Here is a 24,132-nt window from a genome sequence, read left to right on the forward strand (position 1 = left end):
GATGATGATCATTTAAGCCAAGGAAGTTAGCATAAGCATTCAATAGAGAGCAACAACAACTAATGAATTTTAACTTAGCTCACTGTGTTAATGGGCTCTGATTACCTCCAATACTGATTGCTAAAAGGAGGTAAGACGTCTGAACAGAAAAGTCATGGGGACTTAATTTAGGAAAACAGTAACGCAAAAAAATGGAGCTTCTCTCACTTCAAAGTGTAAAATGAGGATTCCTAGAGTGATAACAAATTACCTGAACATAATTGGACTAATCAGTGAACCATTTTAAAAACTCTGTTTATAGTTAGCATTCTTGGGATTTCTATTCATGGCTACATTTTTTTGTTCTGAAAAATAGAGATTTTGTCCCCTTGTGTTTTTACTTGTTGCTCATCACTGGGATACACTTATATACTGTAATGTGAACTAATAAATCTAAATAGCAATAATGTTATGTGCAAAAAAGTCACTGTTTGAGTAGATCCCTAATTCCGGTTTCCTTCCCTTCTCAGAATTAACATTTTAAAATGTTGCTATATTGTGTGTCCCCTGTGAAGGAAGTGACCGTTTAGGCCTGGTCTACATTAGAGTTAGGTTGACATAATATATCTTACATCAACCTAACTCTGTCAGTGTCTACACTACATCATTGTTATGGTCAACATAAATCTGTTACATTAACCTAATAACTCTACTTCCGTGAAATGCATAGTATTCAGATCAGGGGTGGGCAATAATTTTTACTGGGGGGGGGGGCACTATAAGATTATTGTAAGTGGTCAATGACTTCAGTTTTCTATGGAGAAAGTGTGGGATCTGGGACAGAGGTTGGGTGCAGAAGGGAGCTCGGGGGAGGGGACTGGATTGCAGGAAAGGGTAGGAGTATTGGTTTGCAGGTTCTGGAAGGGTGTATGGGTGCAGGAGAGGATTTTGGTCTGGAGGAGGGATGTAGGAGCAGTTGCAGAGTCTGGAGGGAGTTGTGACCCTGGGCATGGAGAAGCAGGGTGCAGAGGGTTTGGATGGCGACCTGGGATAGAAGGTTGGGGTGCAGGATTGAAGAGAAGATATAAATGCAGGAGAGGATTCTGACCTGGGAAAAGTGCATAAGAGGGAGTGCAGGGTCTGGCAGGAGCCAAATGTTGGAGGGGGTGGGGTTCCAGAGGCAGGCTTTGGCAGATAGGTGTTTAGCTAATCAGCTCCTGGCCACCTCCAGCAAAATCTCTCAGGTTCCATTAGCCAGTTTCTGGCCAGTAGGAACTGAGAGGTTTTAGTGGAGGAAGGGGCAATGTGCAAAGCCTTCTCTCCTTGCAGTGCAGAGAGCTAAGGGATCAGCTAGCCGCTCTGAGCAGTGCTGCTCCATAATGCAGAGATGGGCCAGATTCAGAGGATATTGAAATGATGATTTAAAAGGCTTGGTGAGCTGGAGGCAGCCAGTGGGCTGGATCTTGCCTGCCCCGACTCAGATGGATGTAGTTGGGTGAAGCAATTTTTTTAAGACATAGTTACTTAATTGCTTGTTGACTCTTAGCATCAGGCGGAAGCTAACAGAGGGAGACCTCTCCTCTACTCCAGATGTCAGATGGGCACCTAGCTCCAAGCTGGAGACCCCACAGCCAGAGCCCTGACAGCCTGAGCTAACAACTCCCACAGTGTATTTACCAACTCTGAATTGATTCCCCATTGACCAGTAACAGTGTGGCAAGTCACATTTTAGTAGTTGTGTTTCAGGGCTGCAGAAAGCTCTGAAAAATTGGCCTTCTGCATTTGAAAGTTTTGCCGTCACTACTCATCATCGCATAGACTCATAACATTGCAGTTCCCATAGTGACTGTCTCCTGGGACTAGAAGAAGCCATCTGTCATGTTCAGCTTCTGTGCAAGGGCAAGTAGCAACTAGAAATTGTTTCATTCTATGCTTCTAGCAGGGCTGCTTGAAGGACATTGCTATGTTCTGTGTGACTGTTCTTCTCTCCACTCTGGAAATATTGCAGGAAAATGTGCAAGGTATTTGTAATGCTCCTAACAAGAGTGCACAGCTCTTGAACTCTTGCACAGTTCTTGAGCTGTGTCTCTGATTCTTGGACCATAAGGTACTTTTGATTAAGACAACCTTTTGAAATAAGGAGGAAAAATGTATGTTTGCCATGAGTGAGGGGAGGGAGAAGACTGCATCATGGGAAGTCAAAGCCATGTTCCCATTCCTTCCTGTGACAATGTTTTGATTCCATCAGTAATTACAAGCCCTTCCTGAAACCCCTTGTAGCTAACTGCATTGTGGGATAGCTACCCACAATGCTCTGCTCTGTGTGTTAATTCAAGCACTGCTAGTGAGCATGCCCTCCACTGACATAGCAAGTAGTGTGATGTGGACATACCCAATTGACTTGATTATCATGATGTCTCGATATTGACTTAAATTAAATTGATTTATCATCTACTGTAGTCATGCCCCTGGATTTAGGCAACATCAACACCTACCAGATGGCGATGAACATGATAAAAAGTTTAAAGACTGAAATAGGAGGGAGAGCACTTGCTTTCCCAGCCACAGAGGAGGCAATGCTGTGAGAGGTTGCTACACAGTCAAATGGTTGCTCTCCATTTTTAGTTGGTGAGAAGGAACTGTATTACAGGTTGAGTCTCTGGTCAGTGACTGTGGTCTGGCAACATCTGTGGTCTGAAAGATCACGGATGTTGCAAGACTAGAGAGACTCAGTGGCAGAGCTTGCTGGTGGCTCAGAGAGGAGCCTGCCAACAGGTCAGTGGGTCAGCAGATCCCATGGGGTACCAGAGCCTGCAGCTGGTGGAGGAGAGAAGCTAGAGGGAGTACTGAAGGCTCATTAGGCAGTGGAGCCCACAGTCAGTGGGGCCACCACAAGCTCCAGCAGGGCGGCAGGCCTGAAAGCTCTGGAGAGGTAGCTGCTGCAGCTCCCAGGGCAGGAAGGCTGGGGAGAGGAGGCCAGTGGAGAGGCTGACTTGCCCTCCCCTTCCAAAGCTGCCCTGGACCAGCAAATTTGCTTGGTCTGGAGCAGTCAGATCCCGAGGGTGCCGGACCAGGGATACTCAAATCTGTACTGCCATGCCAAGAATCCTCCTTGTTTAACCCTGATGATGCTGTTACATATCTGCATTAGAAATTATCTGGAAAGGTAGCTTCATTACCCATTGCCATCTATCCAATTTAATTTCTAAAATAAATTTGTTTTAAAAATCAAGGACAAGCACAGCACAGGATGTGCAGTCCATCTGGTGAAAGGGAAAAAGTGGCTTTGATACCTTTCCATCCTCTGAAATCTGGATCTTGTCTCGAACTTATTTGGGCCCGGTATGGTTTAGAAAAAAACAGTGAGGAAATACTCCACGTTAATGCATGGCTGTCTATCGATCACTCTTGTGCAGAAGATGGCATAGCGGTACTCTGCTAGCCCTATACAAGCAAGGAGAACCAAGCAGAGCAGAATGGGGCGTGGTTTTTTGTTTGTTTGAGTGGTTGGGATTTTTTTTGCTACCTTAAACTAATTTTCAGCACTTTTGATATCTTCAGCCTCTAATCAAAATATTACAGAATTCTATGAATTGGAATAATACAGATGTCACATATGCAGTACTTGGGCACAGAACTATGCTGTAACATTACCAAGGTATGCACTATGCATGGCTTTAGTCTGTGCTATTTTGTTGTTTTAATATATGCTGAATTCATACCTTTGTATTAAATCATTATTGATGAAGTTCCATTTCCAAGGTTAATGACTAAGTATAATAAGATGAGCATGGAATAATTGCACATTTTTGTGATAAAATGAAGCACAAAGAGTAAGAAACAAAATTGTGTCATAAATGGATGACAGTGGAACTGTAATAAGAAAAAGAAATTCAGTTAAATTATATGCTTGAGAAGACATGGCTAATAGATGGGGAAAGATACATCAGTTACATTAATAGGGATCAATAATCACTCTTTACAAAGAAGGATAACAGACAAGTATGTCCTATTAATGATAAGGAATTAAGTACAGTCAAAAAGTCAAGAGCATGTATCATAAAATATGAATAATGAGATTGAGCAATAAAACATATCTGAGCTCTATTGAATATGAAGTTTTGTGGCACTGCTAATGATGATTTTCACCTTTCTCAGGAAACTGGACAAGCATTATTGAAGCAATAAGTGGTTGAAAAGAAATGTGGAAAATACAGAGCTTTTAAAACTTTCAGTAATGATTTTTTTAAAAAAATGTTGTTCTACATGGCAAATTATGAGCAGTTTTCATATTTTGTATTGGATCCTTAAAAAATTTAAAGATGATGAATAGAAAACTTAGAAAAGGAGCAGTAGTACAGCCATAAATAATGATGTAATATGGAGAAAGTTTAAAAAGAAAAGAGTGCATTGGTGGTGGAAAAAATACTTACATCATTTGAAGACTAATAGATAACTAAGATAGTTCAGTGCAAATAATGTTAGAATAGTGATGACTTGTCTCTTTATCATGACTCTTTTTATTTCATAAAATATGAGGAATGAAGGAATAGACAAGTCAAATAAAATCATAGCTGTGTCATTAATAAATTATGAGGAACAGAAAGGCAAAGAAAACATTAATACATAGAATAGTGAGGATTTTTTTTAAAAAAATAGCAGTCTCTTTGGAGGAACACAAGAACTCAAAATAGAGCAAAAGGCAATTTTGTGTACTTTAGCAAATTAAGCAGAAGAAAAGTCACTGACAAAACAAGCAAGAAAAATGTTTGTAGTGTATGATGGATAATAGAAAGCCATATCTCATTTCCTGGAATAATAGTGTTTCAAAATTCTCTACTATAAAATTTACTGTATATTTTACAGTTGACTAAAGGCTCAGGACTGCTCTAATATGGAATTAGAGAGCTTAGTTTTCAAGTGAGTTATGGGCTCTCTACACCACTTTGTATGTCTCAAAAAGGGGAAAACTTCTGGGTCTAAATTTCCAGCAGAGAATTCCTCTGGTGTAGGAATTCTTCCCTGATAGGCAAAGAAGTGGTGGAAATGTCACTTCTGTTTCCCTTTGCTATTGAGGTAAGAAAGAGTAAGATAGAGTGTTGTTGCACCAATCCTCCACTGGTACAGGGTTCATTAAAGGACTTATATCAGTGGTGAACAGATAACAGCATTTCTAAGTGGCACTGGAGCAGAGGCTAAGTCCTCTTCATTAGGGAGTTGACCCAGCTCCTCAATATATTTTCCACTCTCCCCAATGCCATGTGGTTCTGTGTTGCAATATAAAAATACCACATCCCCATGTCAATGGATGGGGAAAGTTTACCAGGCCAAAAGAACTGCTCCAGAACAAAGAAAGTTACCACCTTTGGAAATGCAACTCCCCAAGCACCCTTCCCCCACATAAGTAAAGTATGACACAACCCTTTCCCTTAACCCCAAGGCAATTCTGCAATTTCCTCTCCCTTAAACAGACACTTATAGTATCTAGAGAAATAAAACATAGAGATCAGATGGCTACCATCATTTTCTTACTTAAACTGCAGAAGTAGGAACACTGCAACATCTTTAGCTATACACATAATTTTTTAATATTAGATATTCTAGTAGATTCCGATAATGCAAAATTTTGGATCTATATTAAGAAATAGATAATATATAAACCCTGTCAGATTAAATGATTTTTCTGGAAACTGGAATATCCATAAAAAGTCCAGTCAGATGGGTCAAATACTGGCTAGCTGTTAAGCCTAGCAGCAAGATAGGGAGACACTTCAAGAGGGACACTGGGTAATTCCTACCCATCTTTGAATCTCTAGCACCCATTGGTCATTTGGGAGGGAGAGGTATTGATTGGCCAGCATCTACTAGCTCTAGTAATTTAACCTGAAGCACTTCCAATGGAGTTTCAGCAGCTTTACTTATCGAGTAGTGGCAGCAGCCAGTATGCAGAGGAGGACAGGTAAGGATCTTGAAGCTCTTCACTTAGGGGCAGAGGATTTGGTCCGGGGGGGGGGGGGGGGGGATTCTCTGTCTGTTTCAACACACAGAAAGATTCCATGCTGCCCCTCACTTTACCCTCCCTGTTTGAGGAGAGGGCAGAGACAAGGGTTCACCAGAGGAGGCAGTTTTAAAGCCCATGCAGTAAGAAGTCATAGAATGAGATGAGCTGATGTCAGTTTTGCATGTGTTGATGGACAACATGGAGCAGGGGTTGCATGGCCCAGAATCAATTAATTCAAGGGACAGAATCCAGAGGGTTGTTGACTTGATTAAGAAATTGTGGCCATGGGTTATGCTGGCATGGTGAGAAATGCTCACAAGGCATGTTGGGTGGGGAGTCTCAACCCAACCTGCCTAGAAAAGGCACAGAAGACAATGAATCAGACAATTACTAGAATATTCCTGAAAGGAGGTGGGGGCAAGGAGGAAGGATTGTCTTTTACAATATACCAGAATTTTTCAGAGATGGAAATACGCTGCAGAATGCAAGAGAAGGAGTGGGGCAGGACATGTCATACCAAGCAAGTTTTATGGTTGAGAGGTGTTTGTGGGAGGCTGGTTTCTAGTGCAACTAAAAGGTTTCTAGAAGTAAAAGACCTGTAAATTTGGTGATGGGACTTGGGATCATGAGAGAGAACAGACCTTACATGCCAAGTTCCCCATCTTTTTGCATCCTCTGTCTGGATCGTAAGGGTTGGATGGTAGAATTTAGAGCAAGCTGAGTTCTGGGGAGGGGGAAGAGCCTACCTACCCTGAGCTAGAAGTTGCATGGTGGGAGCCATGAAACTCCTGCACTAGAACCACTTAAATGCCAGGTATGGGAAAGTATGGATGTTGAGTAGATAATAAACCATCCATTTGTTTAAGTTGCTAAAAGTTGTGGCCCTCCATTTAAAATCCATCCATGTGACTGCATCCATCCTCATTTGGCTGCTGTCTCTGGCTCAATATATTCAAGGAATTTTTATCCTTCAGATGAGAAGTTGATTGTCAAGAGCTGATCTAAAGCCAATGGACATTGTTGATGAGTACCACTGACTGCTCTGGATTTTTGAGCAGAGCCTAATTTCACACTTTCTTTGGGTGTGACTAGTATCTGTGTCACTTTTTATATTACCCAAGAAATTTGCCTAAATTACTTTGCACCCTGGCAGCTCAGTTTGAGTTTCTTGTTTAATCTTTGAAAGGGTACAATTAATGTTAAATAAATGTGAAAGGCCCAAAGAGGTGTCATGAATGGATTTTCATCTTTGTACCAATAATCACTCTGGGACAGTGGACAGGCATTTTTTCAAGCTTGATTTCCCTTTTCATTGAAGGCATGTATGCCGGAGGCATGTATGCTTCCCTAATATATGCTTCATCATCGTATATGTATTTAGTTTTTGTTTGTTTGTTAAAAGCTTGTTAAATCACTGTGGGGTTTTCCTGCTGTTACTTGTCAGATGGACACTGTAAACGGCATAGGGCAGAAGCTGTCCTACAGCCATAACTAAATGAATAAAAGATAGACAATGTATAACTTCAAAAACCAGGGCTGCCGATGGGGGACATAAAGGCAGCAGTTACTCTGGGGCCTGGAGATTTAAAAGGGTCCGAGGAACAGACTGCTACAGCAGCATCAGCAGTGGCTGGAACCTCAGAGCCTTTAAATGGCTGCTGGAGCCCCACACAGAGTTGTCCAGGTGGTGGGGCTAGTCCCTAACTCCACCCCTTCTGCCTGAGTCCCCCACCCTGCCTTCTAGGGGGGCTGGTGCCAAATCCTCCCCACTACATTACCTATCAAAGTCTATAGCCAGCCTTGACAAAAAACCAGAATGGTCAAAGTGTTCTGTAGTATATTTTGTTTTGAAGGTTAATTTAGTGCTTATGAAAAGTCCCATATTAGTGGTTTTAGAAACTGAAGTACTTTCTTTCCAGGCAGAAATCCTGCTCTCCTTATTCCATGAAATGAATAGGACACGTTTCTGCAAGTAAGACAATGAAGCACAGCATAGACAGGAATACTACAAGTTTCCCCACATTGCCTCATCGTGTCCCTCAACACTTCTGAGTGCAAGATGACAGAGCAGTAATTAGTGTCAGTTGTAATAGTTTTGTTTACGATGTGGACACCTGTTCACTAAAAACTTGGACCAACAGCAGCATTTCTTTTCATATGGGTCACAGAACAGATGTCAGACTATAATGATTTCCATTAGCTTCTGACCTGGTCTGGACTTAAGCCAGTGACTTGTTGCTGCTGCTCCAAATTCCATCACTAATAAGTTCTTCATTTATGTATTTTTTAAAAGTGAGGGTTTCACAGAATTGTAGCATCAGGGTTGTATTATGAGATACTATTTTAATATATTTTAAACATACATTTGCTTTGAAAAGGAGAAAAAGTTAAAGAGTTTAAACAACAAGGCAAATCTAAATAGTTTACAGCAAAGGACTGGGTGGAAAAAGAGCTTAAAACACCTACATAACTTGCTTTATTGTCTCTTGTTAACTTTTACAGCAATATATATTTTTAAAATGCCCTCTATAAAATAACACATTTTAACAAATTAATACACTTTTGGATTTTAGATATATTTAGGAGCAGAGTCATGCTGAAGTAGATGTGATTCTATGGTCCCAACATAGACTGTCTTTGGTTGTGTTATATATTTGGGCTGGAGCAGAATAAACTTTCACAATATAGTGAGAAATTATCTTTGATGAATAACAGCAGGAACTAATTGCCCTCCCCCGTGCCAGACAAATGCACTGTTTGGGACTTACTTGAAATAGGGGTATATTTATTTTATTATAGAATGCAGAGTGAGCACACTAGATGTTTTCTAAATATACCAGATACACATATGGTATGAAATTGGAATAAAAGAATGAATGTTAAGACATTTTAAAATGTTTATAGTTGGTCATATTGAAATCCTATTTTTGTAGATGCTTCTCGTGAAAGGCATCATTTCAAATAATCAGAGGACATGTAGGTGTGTGATTGTACTGTGATGCATTTTTCTGGAGTTTTTTTAATTGTGATTAATTGGGCCAATTTAGGATATATTTCATCCATCTGAGGTGCATATAATAATGTGCATAATAATATTTTCTATAATTTTCAACATGAAAGCAACAATGTAAACAATGCAGCTTTAGTCTGCATAACTTGCAGGCATTACAATGCATAGGCAGTAGCATTAATCTAGTTGTGTTGTCTGGTTCATCTCAGGCAAGAGCAATCCTTCAATGGCAAGACAATTCCTACCATGTAACAGAATTCCTGCAAGAATGGCTAGAAGCAGAAGCTGACATTTGGCATGAAAGCAACCCTGATTAAATAAAAGGGCTTTTGAACACTTTTTAAATCTGATTTATGAGTTTCAAAAATTGTACTCTTCACATGCATAGTGATTTTTTATTAAGAGAACTGTACTTGTAATAAGCATAACTAAGGAAGGTCATACAGTAGATGGACCTATGGCTAATGTAAGTGTGCAGTTGAAAATTTAATGAAGGTGAGCAGTGAAGAAGCTGCATAAGTTTTTTACCTCACAGGATATTAATAAATAGAAACTGCACAGATTCTATTGTGTATATTATATAGACTGATTCATTTACAAAATACTAGAAGGGCTTCCTCCTGTGCATTTTGTAAGATTCATGAGAAAAGTGCTCTAATAGTTCCAAATTGTTCAGCATTAAGAATTTTTTGACCACATGAATCTAGAATCTGGGGCCATAAACACAGGCCTATATTGCCTATGCTTTAATCTTGTCCAACTGTCAGTTATACGTTTACTATGTAGCAAATCAATTTATATATTGAGTTTCCCATGATTCCATCACTATCAAGAAATAAAACTTTAAAAAAAAAACAGCGGTCCTGTAACACCTTAGGGCAGTGGTCTCCAACCTTTTTACACCCAAGATCTACCGCCTCGCCCCTTCCTTGAAGCCCCACCTTCTCTATTCTCCACTCATCACTTGCTATCTCCAGCCCTTATACACTCTGTTAAACAGTTTATTTTTAAATTATGCAATATATAAAATTAAAATCACATGTTTATAGTTATGAAATAAATGGTCTGTTCTTAATTCATGATATTTAAATGTCAAATGAAGCAATTACAATTATACATTTTGTTCTCTGCTATTTTGTAAATCTAAAATCAAGTATTGATAATTATTTTTTTTCCAATAACAAAGTCTCAGTGTGACACCTGTGACTGAACAGTATCTTCCAGTGTCTTGAAGTTGGGTTGTAGTCTGAGATTGCTAATCACATACAGTCCATCAGATGGGCATCTGTGATCCTGCGCTCAGCCTGGGAAGCTTGCTCCAGCACAGCTGGAGCTAGACGCAGCCTCTCTGGGCTGAGCGCAGGGCAGCAGGGCTGGAAGGAAGAGAAGTGGCTGCCCGGCCAGCTGGCCATGGAGCTCGGCCAGGGTGCACCAAGCTCCATGTGGGCAGGCGCAGAGGAGAAACCACCGATCAGCTGGAGCGCAGGGCAGCCTCTTTCAGCTGACAGCCACAGTCAGCTGGCTGGGGTGTTTCAGCCCTCCCAATCTCCCGGCTCCCACCATTCCTCGCAGCTACTCAGCTGTGTTGTTGCTCGGTGAGTAGCTGCTCCTCAAATGAGGAAATCTAATGTAAACCTACTGCAAGCAAGCAATTCAGAGAGGGCTCAAGAGCTACTCTTAGAGCCCCTGAGATCTACCGGTAGATCGCGATCTACTGGTTGGTGACCATGGCCTTAGGGTATGTCTACACAGCAAAGTTATTTCAAAATAACTTTACCAGCGTCTACACAGCCAAACGGCTATTTCAAAATTAAATCAAAATAGTGGAAGGCTTATTTCGAAATTGGTAAACCTCATTCCACGAGGAATAGCCCCAATTTTGAAATTGCTATTTCGAAGTAAGGGTTGTGTAGATGCTTATTTTGAAATAGGGGGCCTCCAGACCTTCCCAGGGTGCCCTGGTGGCCACTCGGGGCACAACCAAAAAACTCTTCTCCCTCTCCCTCTCCCTCTCCCTCTCCCTCTCCCCGGAGCCCTTAAAGGGGTAGACTCTGGCCACAGTGCCTGTGCCAGCTCCAAGCCTGCCAGTCCAGAGCCAGCAGTTGCTGCACCTGACCCAGTGGTCCCAGCATGAGCAAGGCAGCCAGTGCCAGCCAGCCCTCCAGTGCTCCCCAGGACCAGTCTGCCAGCTCCCAGAAGCCTGCCAGGGGCTGGAAAAGGTGGATGCCTGCCTGGTCCAGTGTGGAGATCAGGGACCTAATTCAGGTTTGGAGGGTACCTCCAACATCCATAATCTCCGCACTAAATGGAGAAACGCTACCTTCCACCAAAGGCCACATGCGAACCCAGGAGCAGGTTCACATGAAAATAAATGAGCTGAGGCAGACATATGCCAGGGCCACAGGGGGCAGCTCCCCACCAGGGGCAGACCCAGACCTCTGCCCCTATTTTGATGCCATGGACAGCATCCTGGGGGGCAGGACGGTCCATGCCCCCAGGTGGTCATCAACCCTGGGACAGAGCTTGCTGCCTCCTGCTGCTCTAGCCCCTGCTGCCTCTCCAGCTACCTCTCCTCCTCCCATTCCTTCTCCCCCTCCTGCTTCTTCCTCTGCACCCTCCCCACACCCCCAGGGATGCTGAGGCCCCCACACCCAGGGTGCTGGGAGACAGTTGGGCTGGCGAGACCCTAGCCCTGAGCCCTGAACTTCTCCTCTCCCTTCCTCCTCTTGCCTCCCCCTGCCAGCTCCCTCCTCCAAGGTTTCCCTCTCCCACCTTCCCTCCTCCCCTCTCCCACATTCTTTCCCCAGTCTCACCTCAGTTTCATTCCCCTCCCACCCCAGTTTTGTTCAATAAAGAGGCTTTGTTGCAATGAACATATGTGTCTTTTATTGTACAGCAGGAATGGGGGTTAGTGAGGGGTAAGTGGAAGGACGTGAGGGAGGAATGAGGCACAAGTCCCCAGTAGGGCAAACCAGAGAGTCTGTTACTGCCTGCAGAACGTGCTGCCAGGCTCGCAGCAACACGTCCAGGAGAAGCACCAGAGTGCCCAGGGGCGGCTCTGGCTCCATGCTGCAGAGTGCTGTGGTGTCCTGAGTGAGGGAAACCAGAGCATGCAGAGAAAAAAAATGCTTTGCTGTCCCTCAGCGAGGTAGGCAAGCAAGCAGGGAAACTTTAGAACCAGCTGTCGGGGGGGGGAGGGTCCTTTAAGCACAGGTCTCAGATACCTTGTGTGGCTCCTGCCTGAGGCTAACTCCTGACCTGATGCCCTGCCAGAACCAGTTCCAGCCGACCTTAAATGCGATTCAGCATCCTATCAGTGTGGATGCACTATTTCAAAATAGCAAAACTCTATTTCGAAATGCATTTTGTGTCTAGACGTGTTATTTCGAAATAAGCTATTTTGAAATAAGATATTTTGAAATAATACTGTAGTTTAGACACATCCTTAGGGACTAACCTAAAAAATAAATAGATAGTATCATGAGCTTTTGTAATCACAACCCACTTCTTCAGATGATAATGATGAACCAAGAGGCACAGAGGTTTAATTACAAAGCAAAAAAAAGAAGGAAGAAGCGGAGGAAACCCCTGTCAATTAAAGTGTCCATGCTAAATAAGGCTAATAGAGTAGGCCTCATTTAACATGGACACTTTAATAGACAGGCTTTTTTCCTCCTCCCCCTCTACCCTCTTTTTCTGCTTTATAATCCAACCTTCTCTGTCTCTTGCTCCATATATGTCATCTGAAGAAGTGAGTTGTGCCCACGAAAGCTCATGATACCATTTATATATATTTTTGGAAGCTTCACGGGGTAGCCAAGTTAGTCTGTACAGGATAAACTTTAAAAAAAATAACAAACGGTCTAGTAGCACTTTATAGACTAACAAAACATGTAGATGGTATCATGATTTTTCGTGGACACAACCCACTTCTGGACTTCTGTGCCCTTGCAGTGAAGTGCCCACTGTCTACACAACAGATGGTTTTGTTCAAAGCACATCACCATCATCTGAACCAAGACCCTCGGTGTCAGATCCATGATCAGGGCTAGGCCTCATATACAGTATCTTCTAGGATGACTGCTCTTGTTACTTGCCTGGCTCAGCTGTCAGTGTAGTGCATCCACCACCTCCAACACCATCAGCATAACTCCATGAGTCCCTCAAGTGGAAAAAAACCTGCAAGGACCTGCTGAGGGAACAAATGGCCAGCTTACAATCTCTCATCCAGAGCTTTGATGAGGAGTGCCAGGAGTGAGCCGCTGACTGGGAAGAGCACTGGGCTAAATGGAAGTAGAGGAAGGCGCTGTCATTCCAGTAAGAGTTAATATGCTCCTCAATAACAGCAGTCATGGAGCACATATCATGTATGAAGCGGTCCACCAGTCACCTGCCCACCCCCCCAACTCCCTGCCCAATTCTCCACCCCCAACCCCTTGGCTTCTCTTCCTACCCCCCTCCAAGTGCTGCCAGAGCCCCCAAACATATGGTGATGCGACCTCCTTGGCAGCCAAAGCCTCCTGAGATACCCAAAGTAGACACCAGTCCCAGTTCCATTGCTGAGCTACTCTCCCTCTTCTCCCCCGCCCTCCCTCCCAGTTTCTTTCCCCAGTCCCTCTTCTGTTGCATATCCCCCAAATAACAAATGTGTTTTTTTTAAGGTTTCTTTATTTAGTCTGCAGGGGAGGTGGGAAGGGAGTGCAGGGGAAGGGAGTAGTGGGAGGGGAAAGACATGCAGGGGCAATGCAGGGGCCCCTTGTGGGGAGGCCCTGATGAGCACAGCCCTCTGATATGCTTTCCATATGTCAGTGGTATTCAGCTGCTCATAAGTCCTGGCCAGCTATTCAGCCTCTGCCCCCCACCCTGGCAGGAAAAACTCCCCCTTGCTCTCTCAGATGTTGTGGAGCATATAGCAGGCTGCCATTGAGTATGGGATGTTTTGATCACTGAGGTTCAGGTGAGTGAGGAGACTCACCGTTAGGAAGCCAAATGTACACTCCGCCATCATGTTGCACCAGCAAAGCCTACTGTTGATATGCTACTTGGTAGGATCCAGCCTATGTAGGGCTTCCTCAGCTAGGGGAGCAAGGGATAAGAGGTGTCACCCAAGATGCACATGAGCAGGTCCATATCTTTGACCTTAATGGTGTGGCTGGGGGGGAAGTGCTGGTGTGCATCCTCTGGAACAAGCTTGAGCTTGGAATATGTGGGTGTCATATGCCTTCCCTGACCACTCAACTTAAATGTCCATGAACTGGCCCTTGTGGTCTATGAGGGCCAACAGAGCCATCAAAAAGTACCCTTTTCTGTTGATGTAGTCTGAGGCATGGTGGTGGGAGGCCAGGATGGAGATGTGGGTGCCATCTGTGCCCTGCCCCCCACTATTAAGGAAGCCCATGGTGGCAAAAACAGCGACGATGGGGTCAGTGTTTCCAAGGGTTGCTGACCCTCCACAGCAGGATGGTGTTGATGGCTTTGACCACCAATAGAATAATAGAAACATAGAATCATAGGGTTGGAAGAGACCTCTGAAGGTCACTGAGTCCAGTCTCATGCTCAAAGCAAGAGCAATCCCAACTAAATCATCCCAGCTAGGGCTTTGTCAAGCCAGGACTTAAAAACCTCTAGGTGTGGAGATTCTACCACCTCCCTAGGTAACCCATTCCAGTGCTTCACCACCCTTCTGATAATATAGTAAAATGGTGAGCTTCCAGACAGAAATGGCTATAGGCTTCTGCAGGGGGATGGTGGGTGTCAAGCTGCCTGAAGTCAGGTACAAGCCACTAGCAGAGATCCAGGAAGGTGGCTTTCTGCATGAGGAATTTCTGGAGCCACTGCTGGTTGTCATACTGCGGCATGATGATGTGGTCCCACCAGTTGGAACTGGTTTTCCTCCACTAGAAGTGGTGTTCCATGGTGTGCAGGGGATGGAGCATCATTTGGTGCATCAGGAGTGCTATGGCCTGGGTGAAGAGGTACCCTGGTCCATGCTGCTTGCTCATTGTGGACCTGAATCACCATGTGGGCAGTGAGGATCAACTACGCCATGAAGAGCAGCACAAGGCCCATGAGCCTGCACTACTTTACAGAAGCTCTGGCTCCAGGCTGTGAATTTCATGGCATCCACATGGGCAAACAGAGCACGTGGCATGATTTTGATTTTCCACAAGGGAATAGGCAGAGGAGAAGTGGCAGGTGAAACACAGCCCTTTAAGCATGTGTCTCTGCTAGTGTCAGCAAGCAACTACAGGAATTGACTGCTCTCCTGGTGCATTCTCCAGAGTGCTTTAGGGGGCTTCAAATGCAATGCAGGCTCTAATCAATGTGGATGAGCTATTTTGAAATAGTCCTGAACTACTTCAATCCTGGTGTAGATGCGCTATTTCAAAATAGTGATTTTAGGAATATTTTTTCCAAAACAAGTTATTTTGAAATAATTTCCTAGTGTAGACATACCCTAAGGTGCTACAGGACCATTGTTACCAGATTTGCCCAATACTCTGGGGTATGCTCATTTATCAGGGTTACCCTTATGGGACTGGGGGAAGGTTAACAGTTCTATCAGTGTGCTGTTGGTGCTTACTTGGGCTCTCATATGGAGCTGAATTCTCCCTGCTGCCAATTCCCCCTCCCACTGGAGCTCTCCTGCAGGAACTAGGTTCCTCAGGATGGGGTTCTTCCCACCTTAGCAACACACACAGACACTCACAGCCACTAACAGAGCACGTCTGAGAGGACTGGGTACTCAGCACTCACAAGCTGACCCCCTCATATGTCCCTGGACTCAGCTGGCTGGGTTTCACAGCAATGCCACACTGCACCCTCATGTACCTTTGGACTCCGTGGGCTGGATTAAACAGCACTTTAAGCTGCCATCCTCATAAGCCCCCAGGTTCAGCACCCTCTAGCCCCACTTTCACACCACAGTCATTCACTGGTAAACCACACGATGAGCAAACCCCACAGGATTTTGGGCACTACAGGGATCTTTTGCTTGGGTACAAGAAGCGTTGTTGCAGAGCGAATGGGGAAGCCAAAACAACCCCCCTTAAGGAAGAGTGAGCAAAAGAGAAAGAAAGAGAGAGAAGCAACCAGCTTAACAATGAAAGTGATTTATTTCTGAGTAGTGAATAGATATCAAACAGTTACAATATTAAATCTAACAATTACAATATTAAATCTAAATTGAAGCTGCTTACAAATGTTAGGTAACCATATAACAGTTTACACAGGGCAGGGTCAGGAGGCTATGCTTAGAGAGATAGTTGAGAGAGAGAGAGAGAGAGAGAGACCTCACCAGTCCATGGAGCTTGCACTGATCGGGGTTCCCAGATGATGATGGTAGCCGGGGGTCCAGAGGGCAGGAGAAAAGCAGGACAGAGCCCCCAGCACGATCAGACAGGAGATGAAGAAGTCTCAATGGAACTGATGCAGTTTAAGTCCAGGTATCAGAACAGTTTTCTTGTGACAAGGATAGTTTTTATAGGGATAGTTCAAAGAGAAAGAGGAGAGACAATAGAGACTGATTACCCCTGGTTATAGGTGATGTTCCTTGAACGAGCTCACAATGCAACTTGGCAGTTTCAGTATTTTAGATGTCAATAGGATCGTTACTAGAATTGGTCTGATAATGACTAATTTGGGTGTGAGCAGGCTTAGGTTCATTAGCATCTGGAGCAGGGATTTTCCATCAGGCAGTGCTTCTCTGCTTTCGGTGTCCCATAGTTCAGTGCGGTTCCTGCCTTGGAAGAGCTGCTCTCCATTCTGTATGCTAATGAGATGTCCCTCTGTTCCATCTTTAATGCAAATGAGGCTGGGGTGTTTCCTTAATTGTATCACCCTTGTCTGAAGCAGTTTAGGTGTGTCTTCCCCGGCCTTTTCATTGCTTTGTCTTTGATTCTAGCAGAGGCCTGAGGGAGGGGAATGGTTTTCCATGAGTGTCACTCCCTGACTCCCCAAGAGCACAAGGCTGACAGGTGACCATGTTCTGGTTCCCCAAGAATCACAGAGCTGGTGGGTAACACCATTGTCATGTTTTAGGATTTTTTTAGTTACGGAGTAACCCTCTGAGACTTATCCAAGTAATAGTTAAGCATAGAATGCATACTAATTAACAATAAATGCACATGGATAGTTACAATTATAGTACAAAGGTTTGATGATGGTGAAAAGGAAATTGACTCTTACTATAGCTTTTCTTCAGTTTTTATACATTTAAGCAAGAGTTTAAACAAATTTAAATGCATAAATGCATGAATAGCTTCCCATATGCCAGAACCATAATCTGGAGAAAACACTCCTGGGGGGCATGAGCATAGCTTAATCTCCATGTGTTAATCAGTATAACATTTTTATACCACCCATTATCAGAATGGAGAGCAGTAACAACCTATTTATAAATGGTAAAAAGTGAAGTGGCAAAATTTGTGGATGACACTATACTGTTCAAGATAGTTAAGACCAAAGCAGACTGTGAAGAGCTTCAAAAAGATCTCACAAAACAAAATGGCAAATGAAATTTAATGTTGATAAATGTAAAGTAATTCACATTGGAAAAAATAATCCCAACTATACATACAATATGATGGCGACTAATTTAGCTATTAACTACTCGAGAGAGAGAACTTAGAGTTATTGTGGACAGTTCTCTGAAAACGTCCATTCAATGTGCAACAGCAGTCAACAAAGCAAATAGAATGTTAGAAATCATTAAAAAGGGGATAGAGAATAAGACAGAGAATATCTTATTGCCTCTATTATTCATAAATGATCTGGAGAAAGGGGTAAGCAGTGAGGTGGTAAAGTTTGCAAATGATACCAAACTGTTTAGGATAGTCAAGACAGAAGCAGACTGTGAGGGACTCCAAGAAGATCTCACCAAACTGAATGATTGGGCAACAAAATGGCAAATGAAATTTAATGTGGACAAGTGTAAAGTTATGCACATTGGGAAAAATAACCTCAACTATACGTACAGTATGATGGGGGCTAGTTTGGCTACGACAAAGCACCAAAGAGATCTTGGAGTTATCTTGGACAGGTCTCTGAAAACTTCCACACAGTGTGCAGCGGCGGTCAAAAAGGCAAATAGGATGCTAGGAATTATTAAGAAAGGGATAGAAAATAAGACCCAGAATATCTTACTGCCCCTGTATAAAACTATGGTATGCCCACATCTTGAATACTGTGTACAGATGTGGTCTCCTCACCTCAAAAAAGATATTTTGGCCTTGGAAAGGGTTCAGAAAAGGGCAACAAAAATGATTAGGGGTTTGGAACGGGTCCCATATGAGGAGAGATTAAAGCAACTGGGACTTTTCAGTTTGGAAAAGAGGAGTCTGAGGGGGGATATGATAGAGGTATATAAAATCACGAGTGGTGTGGAGAGGGTGGATAAAGAAAAGTTATTTATTAGTTCCCTAAATAGAAGAACTAGAAGACACCAAATGAAATTAATGGGGAACAGGTTTAAAACTAATAAAAGAAAGTTCTTCTTCACACAGCGTGTAGTCAACCTGTGGAACTCCTTGCCAGAGGAGGCTGTGAAGGCTAGGACTATAACAGAGTTTAAAGAGAAGCTAGATAATTTCATGGAGGTTAGGTCCATAAAAGGCTATTAACCAGGGGATAAAATGGTGTCCTTGGCCTCTGTTTGTCAGAGGCTGGAGAGGGATGGCAGGAGACAAATTGCTTGATCATTGTCTTCAGTCCACCCTCTCTGGGGCACCTGGTGCTGGCCACTGTTGGCAGACAGGCTACTGGGCTAGATGGACCTTTGGTCTGATCTAGTATGGCCATTCTTATGTTCTTCTCATTTTCCATTTAAAAGTTTGCTTTTCAATGGACCATTGGTTTGGGAAAACTCTCTCCTAATAACATGTTATTTTCTAGCTTGATTAGATTTTTTTTCCTTTGGGAAATTTAAGCAAAATATTAGGTATTCTGTCAGGTCATCTGAAATTGTAACATTTTGGTTTGTCAAACTTAATCAAACCTTTCTGTTTAAGAAAAAAAAGTTTTATGTTAATCTGTGTCTACCAGAGTGCTTTAGAAGAGTCATAGTTTGGATGCTCATGCTCCTCTCTGGGATGGGCTTCCTCCCTGGCTAATCTACATCTGGTATGATATAATACAGTTTCTCTTATGGCAGCCTTAGTTTAAACATGTGTTGCAGGCTGAAGCAAATAGTATGGGAGAGCTTAGGCTTTAACTTAGCATGCTAGACTGTGTTAACGCTACACTCTTCCTTCCCTTCCCCTAGTATTTTTTCCTTCTCTTAATTAGCATATCAGTTTGTATAATTAAGAATGCATTTTTCTCTAACGAAGACAAGGTCTACGTTAAGTTTGTTTGCTAAACTGAAAAAAACAAAGCCCCTTCATCCTAATCTAGACGAGGCCTTAATTGAGTTAGTTTCACAATGCTAGAAAGCTTCCATAACCTGTGTAGATACAATTCAATATTTCTTCCATTCTATTAACTGGTCATATTATAGCCAGTAGGCTAAATCTGAGTTTCCTTTGACATTTGCTTTGGCTACCTCAAGGTCAGCTAGCACAACTGTAATGGCATTGATTCTTTAATAGAAATAGAATTAATAAAAATTGAAAATTTTTTAAGGACTGTATTGATTTCAACAGAATTTCATATTGACCTTATTGGATTTCTAAATTATTTTCCATTTCAATTTGTGTGTGTTGTTTTCTGCAATATGTATAATATTTGATTCAGGACATTTGATTTTGGAATGTGTAGTTTCTAGCAAAAGAAAATTCCAGGCTTTAATCTGTTCCAAACTAAGGCATTTTTCTCCCCCTTAATTGGGGGAAAAACTGTTGATTTAGGATGGTTTAGAAAAGTTGCAATTATAACATTTCATTTTTAAAAATAGTCTTATTTTAGAAAAAAATTGTCTAAAAGCTTCCCAGCTTCGTTTGATTTCTTGCTCTCAACAAGGGGTGAAGTTTTACATATTTCAAAGTATGCTGTTGACCAATGAACTGCCTTTGTAATCGACTATAGAGGTGTAAGATTAATAAGTATGAAATTTTTAATAGCATAAAAAATGCTGGCAAATGGGACATTATAGCAATGCTAGGCTTTTCCATAAAAGAGAGGCCTTGTTACTGTGGATTTGAGGTAGACCCCAGAATGTGATCAAACTATTTGGAACATTATTATGTGCATTCACCCACTCTTAATTAATGAAATAGATCACCATGTAGTTGAGGGTTAATTGGAAAGCAGAAGAGAAAACTAGCTAGCAAAGTTCTGCTAATCAAAATTATAGGAGGGGATAATAAAGTAATTAACTGAGAATAAAAGATAAGTAGACGGAGGTCCTTATGTCTGGATGCCTCTGATTTTAGAAGTTTATAAAAAGTTAGGAAAAATAAGGATGTCATAGGGGTCATTATGACCTATGTGTTTTGTAGATGTTAGCTATTAAAAGTCTAGATAATAAAGTGTACTTTGGAAAATTCTTCTGCAGCTATCCTTCAAGAGATTTTTTTTTCTCATTCCTTTCCTTCCTGGCAGAAGGTGTTTCACCAACCCTGGCCCATTGTTGATTACACAGTGCCATTTCAGAATGTATGTAACTATCTAGGATGTTGTAAACCTATTGTTTATGTTTGCATGTATTTAAATCTAATAAATTGCAGTATTAGACAAGAGAAAACTTATTTGTATTAATCTTTGAGCAGATGGAATTGCTGTGTCCCAAATTATTTATTCTTACCACTGCCTGAAGTGAAATTGTTAAGGTACCACTGCTAGGGGGTTTGAAAAACCCCAGATAACATCCTGTTAGTGTAAGAACCAGTGTGGTGAGTTTATGCTAAGGGTTGCTTTTGAGTTAACCAAAGTGGGCCTGAGGATTTAACCTTGCATCAAAAACTGTGCCTTCTCATTATATGTGATGACAGCAGAAAAAAAGGTGCATTACAAGCTTGCAAAATTATCTTCGTGGAATGAGAAGTAACAGTTAATTCGAACTAAGGACTTATTTCAAATTAACATTTCACTGCCGTGTGTAGCTGTGCGGCAGTGAGTTCGGGCTAGTGAAATTTCAAAATGGCGACCGGAAGGAAACATGCAAATAAAGCCCAGGATATTTAAATCCCAGGCTTCATTTGCAACTCCGGTCGCCTCATTTGCCTACCTAGCTCGAATTAACAAGCTAGTATAGACATACCCTAAGGTGCCACAGAATTCCTTGCCATTTTGCAGATTCAGACTAACACGGCTACCCCTCTGATACCTATTTTTTTGCTGCACCAGGGTACTAAAATCATGTTCGCGATCTTCTCTGATGTGCTTCACTGACTTCATTCCTATATCTTTTTTGCCATAAGGCTTAAAGCTATATGAGTATGCTATCAGTCCTAAAACCTATATTTCTGTATACTGTTTTAGGTAATATAGGTGATAGTAATAAGGGGACTTATTTGGTTGGTAATAAAATCTTATATTGCTCTCTACTGTGTATTCCATCAATCTTCCAATCAACAAGAAAGAAAGAACCCATCAGAGAAAGAACTTTTGTTAAAATAATATTAGAAATCTTGGGACAATAATCAAGCTACAATGCTAAGTGTTTGATTCTAAACTATGTGTTATGGCTTTTTTAAACTCCATCAAGTTGAATGGAAATCTCACCTGGGTAAAATATTTAATTCATTCAGGTTTCCAAATTAAACTTAACTTTGATCCCTTTCCTATAATCAGTTATCAATACACTATAGCTAGTTGGAAGTTTAAAAAAAATATTGCAACCTGAAAATGCAATCTATCCACATTTTTCTATGGGGAAAATATTGATCTCAAATGTTTCTATTTCTAACTAGAAAATTATAAGTGAAACATTTTTCACAGAGAAAATGCGGGTTTTTTGACAGTCTCTGATTCATACCTTCTTCAGACATAAGTGAAGGATGTCCTACTGCTCTGCTCAAGCTCAATATGATGAAAGCTAGTAGTCTTGCTACCGCTAATATGTTTTCTTTTTTTCTTTTCTGAATTGTCATTGATAAGAACACCATTATCTTTGCCTCTGGGCATACAACCTCTGTCTCTCTTACTTCTTTCTTTCCCCTAAAACAAAGATATTGTCAAATACAGATGGTTTTTTCTCCCCAACATACAGAGGACTCTGCCAACACATTTTTCATAGTATTCTATAGGTAACCTTGCACTAGTTATGGAGTCCAGGAAACACCGAGGAGTCAGAAGAATAGGCTCTTTCTTTTCCATGATAAAAGAATCTGAGAAGAGTTTGGTTAGGTCAATTTGGGGGGTGAAACTGGTAGGAAGTAGCAGGAAAGTATAATGTGGACAATCAAGTAGAATTTGGGTGCAAATGAAGAAATTCATTAAAGAAGAAAATGTTAGGTAGATTTACGGGAATTCCAAAGATTATGTTAAGGTGTAAAATTTATTTCCACTCACATAACATCAGTTAAAAGTAGAATAGGCCCAAAATTCAAAGTAATAACAAAATCAAAATCTATCCTTTTCAATTTTCTGTCCATTTAAGGAGCAAATCAGAAATTTGTTTATTTAATTCAGAAATATTCTTTTTTAAAAGAAAAAATGTTGGATAGAAAATATATGTTCCCTTTCATATGGCTGTACAAAAAAAAAGAGGTTATTAACATAGCTTTGAAAAAGGAAGCTCTATTCTGTACTGGCCCGTGTAAGCACTGTTAGGATCCCTAGTATAGACTAAGTCAATAGTATTTAGTTGCCTAACTCCACATTTCACTCCGTTATTACTCTGTTATACAGTGTAAATAAATGAAAGGACCAGATATTAGAATTTATTGCCACAGGTAAATAGAATGACAGGTGTGTATTCAGCTGCATAGACTTTTTTTTTTCCTGATACTTGCATGGGGATTCAGTGAAACTGAAACTAATGAGCTGGCTGATCTGGGAAGATAGGGTATGTCTACACTACCCCGCTAGTTCAAACTAGCGGGGTAATGTAGGCATACCGCACTTGCAAATGAAGCCCAGGATTTGAATTTCCCGGGCTTCATTTGCATAAGCGGGGAGCCGCCATTTTTAAAACCCCGCTGGTTCGAACCCCGTGCAGCGCGGCTACACGGGGCTCGAACTAGGTAGTTCAGACTAGGATTCCTATTCCGAACTACCGGTACACCTCGTTGAATAGAATAGGAATCCTAGTCCGAACTACCTAGTTCGAGCCCCGTGTAGCCGCGCTGCACGGGGTTCAAACCAGCGGGGTTTTAAAAATGGCGGCTCCCCGCTTATGCAAATGAAGCCCGGGAAATTCAAATCCCGGGCTTCATTTGCAAGTGCGGTATGCCTACATTACCCTCCTAGTTCAAACTAGGAGGGTAGTGTAGACATACCCATAGATAGATACTCTGAGAAACGTAGCTTTCTTATGAATGCATTAATTATTATAACTATATTTTGTCCTGGATGTAAAAAAAAAAAAAAAGAATAAATTTGATTTAGAGAGGTTGAAAGGTCAACAGACTGTTTCTTTAATTTGGATAGAATTATATCTTGACACTATCTGCTGTAGTCTGTTGCCAATATAATCAATAATTGATTAAACAGAATTAGAAACACACATAGATATTGATTGCACCAACAAAGTGACTGTTCTAAAATAGAGCACTTCCCCCGCCCCCATCCTTTTTTCTGTTGCAGAGTTGTCAGGCCATTTGCTTGCTAGCTAGAGTGCAGTTATATACATTGTAACTTTTTATGCAAATTCTAAAGTGATACATAGCAATTTTTTTAACACAATGAAAAGTTAGGTTTATAGGCTTTAAGAGTATGAAATACTTCTCATTTTCAAAGCTTCTACTGCTTCTCTCAAACTATGGATCTCCATTTTTTTGTTCCCTTTATTCCTCATAGTTGTTGAGGGCTTTCAGTTCCACTTCTATAGCAAAAATCTCAGTAATGGTTTGGATCCAGGAGCTATTAATTCAAATTTGAATCACTGTCACTCAGAAAACATAAATCAACTTTGGGAATTAAAAATTGGAATTTTTGCTTGTAACCTCTTTTCAGCATATGTACTAAAATCAATCATAAGATGCTATGTTCTCCATGAAATGAAATATTTTCATTTTCCATTATTATTTAGACCTCTTTGATC

At 41.7% G+C, this 24,132-nt stretch overlaps 1 long non-coding RNA gene across 1 annotated transcript in view; it reads left to right on the forward strand.

The window, feature by feature from the left end:
- LOC112546768 (uncharacterized) overlaps positions 1-24,132 on the forward strand; it is a 195,774-nt gene that overhangs the window by 144,952 nt on the left and 26,690 nt on the right. The gene's annotated exons all lie outside the window — the stretch shown is intronic.

Source organism: Pelodiscus sinensis, chromosome 1 (assembly GCF_049634645.1).
Source record: "Pelodiscus sinensis isolate JC-2024 chromosome 1, ASM4963464v1, whole genome shotgun sequence".
In the NCBI taxonomy this organism is placed as follows: domain Eukaryota; kingdom Metazoa; phylum Chordata; order Testudines; family Trionychidae; genus Pelodiscus; species Pelodiscus sinensis.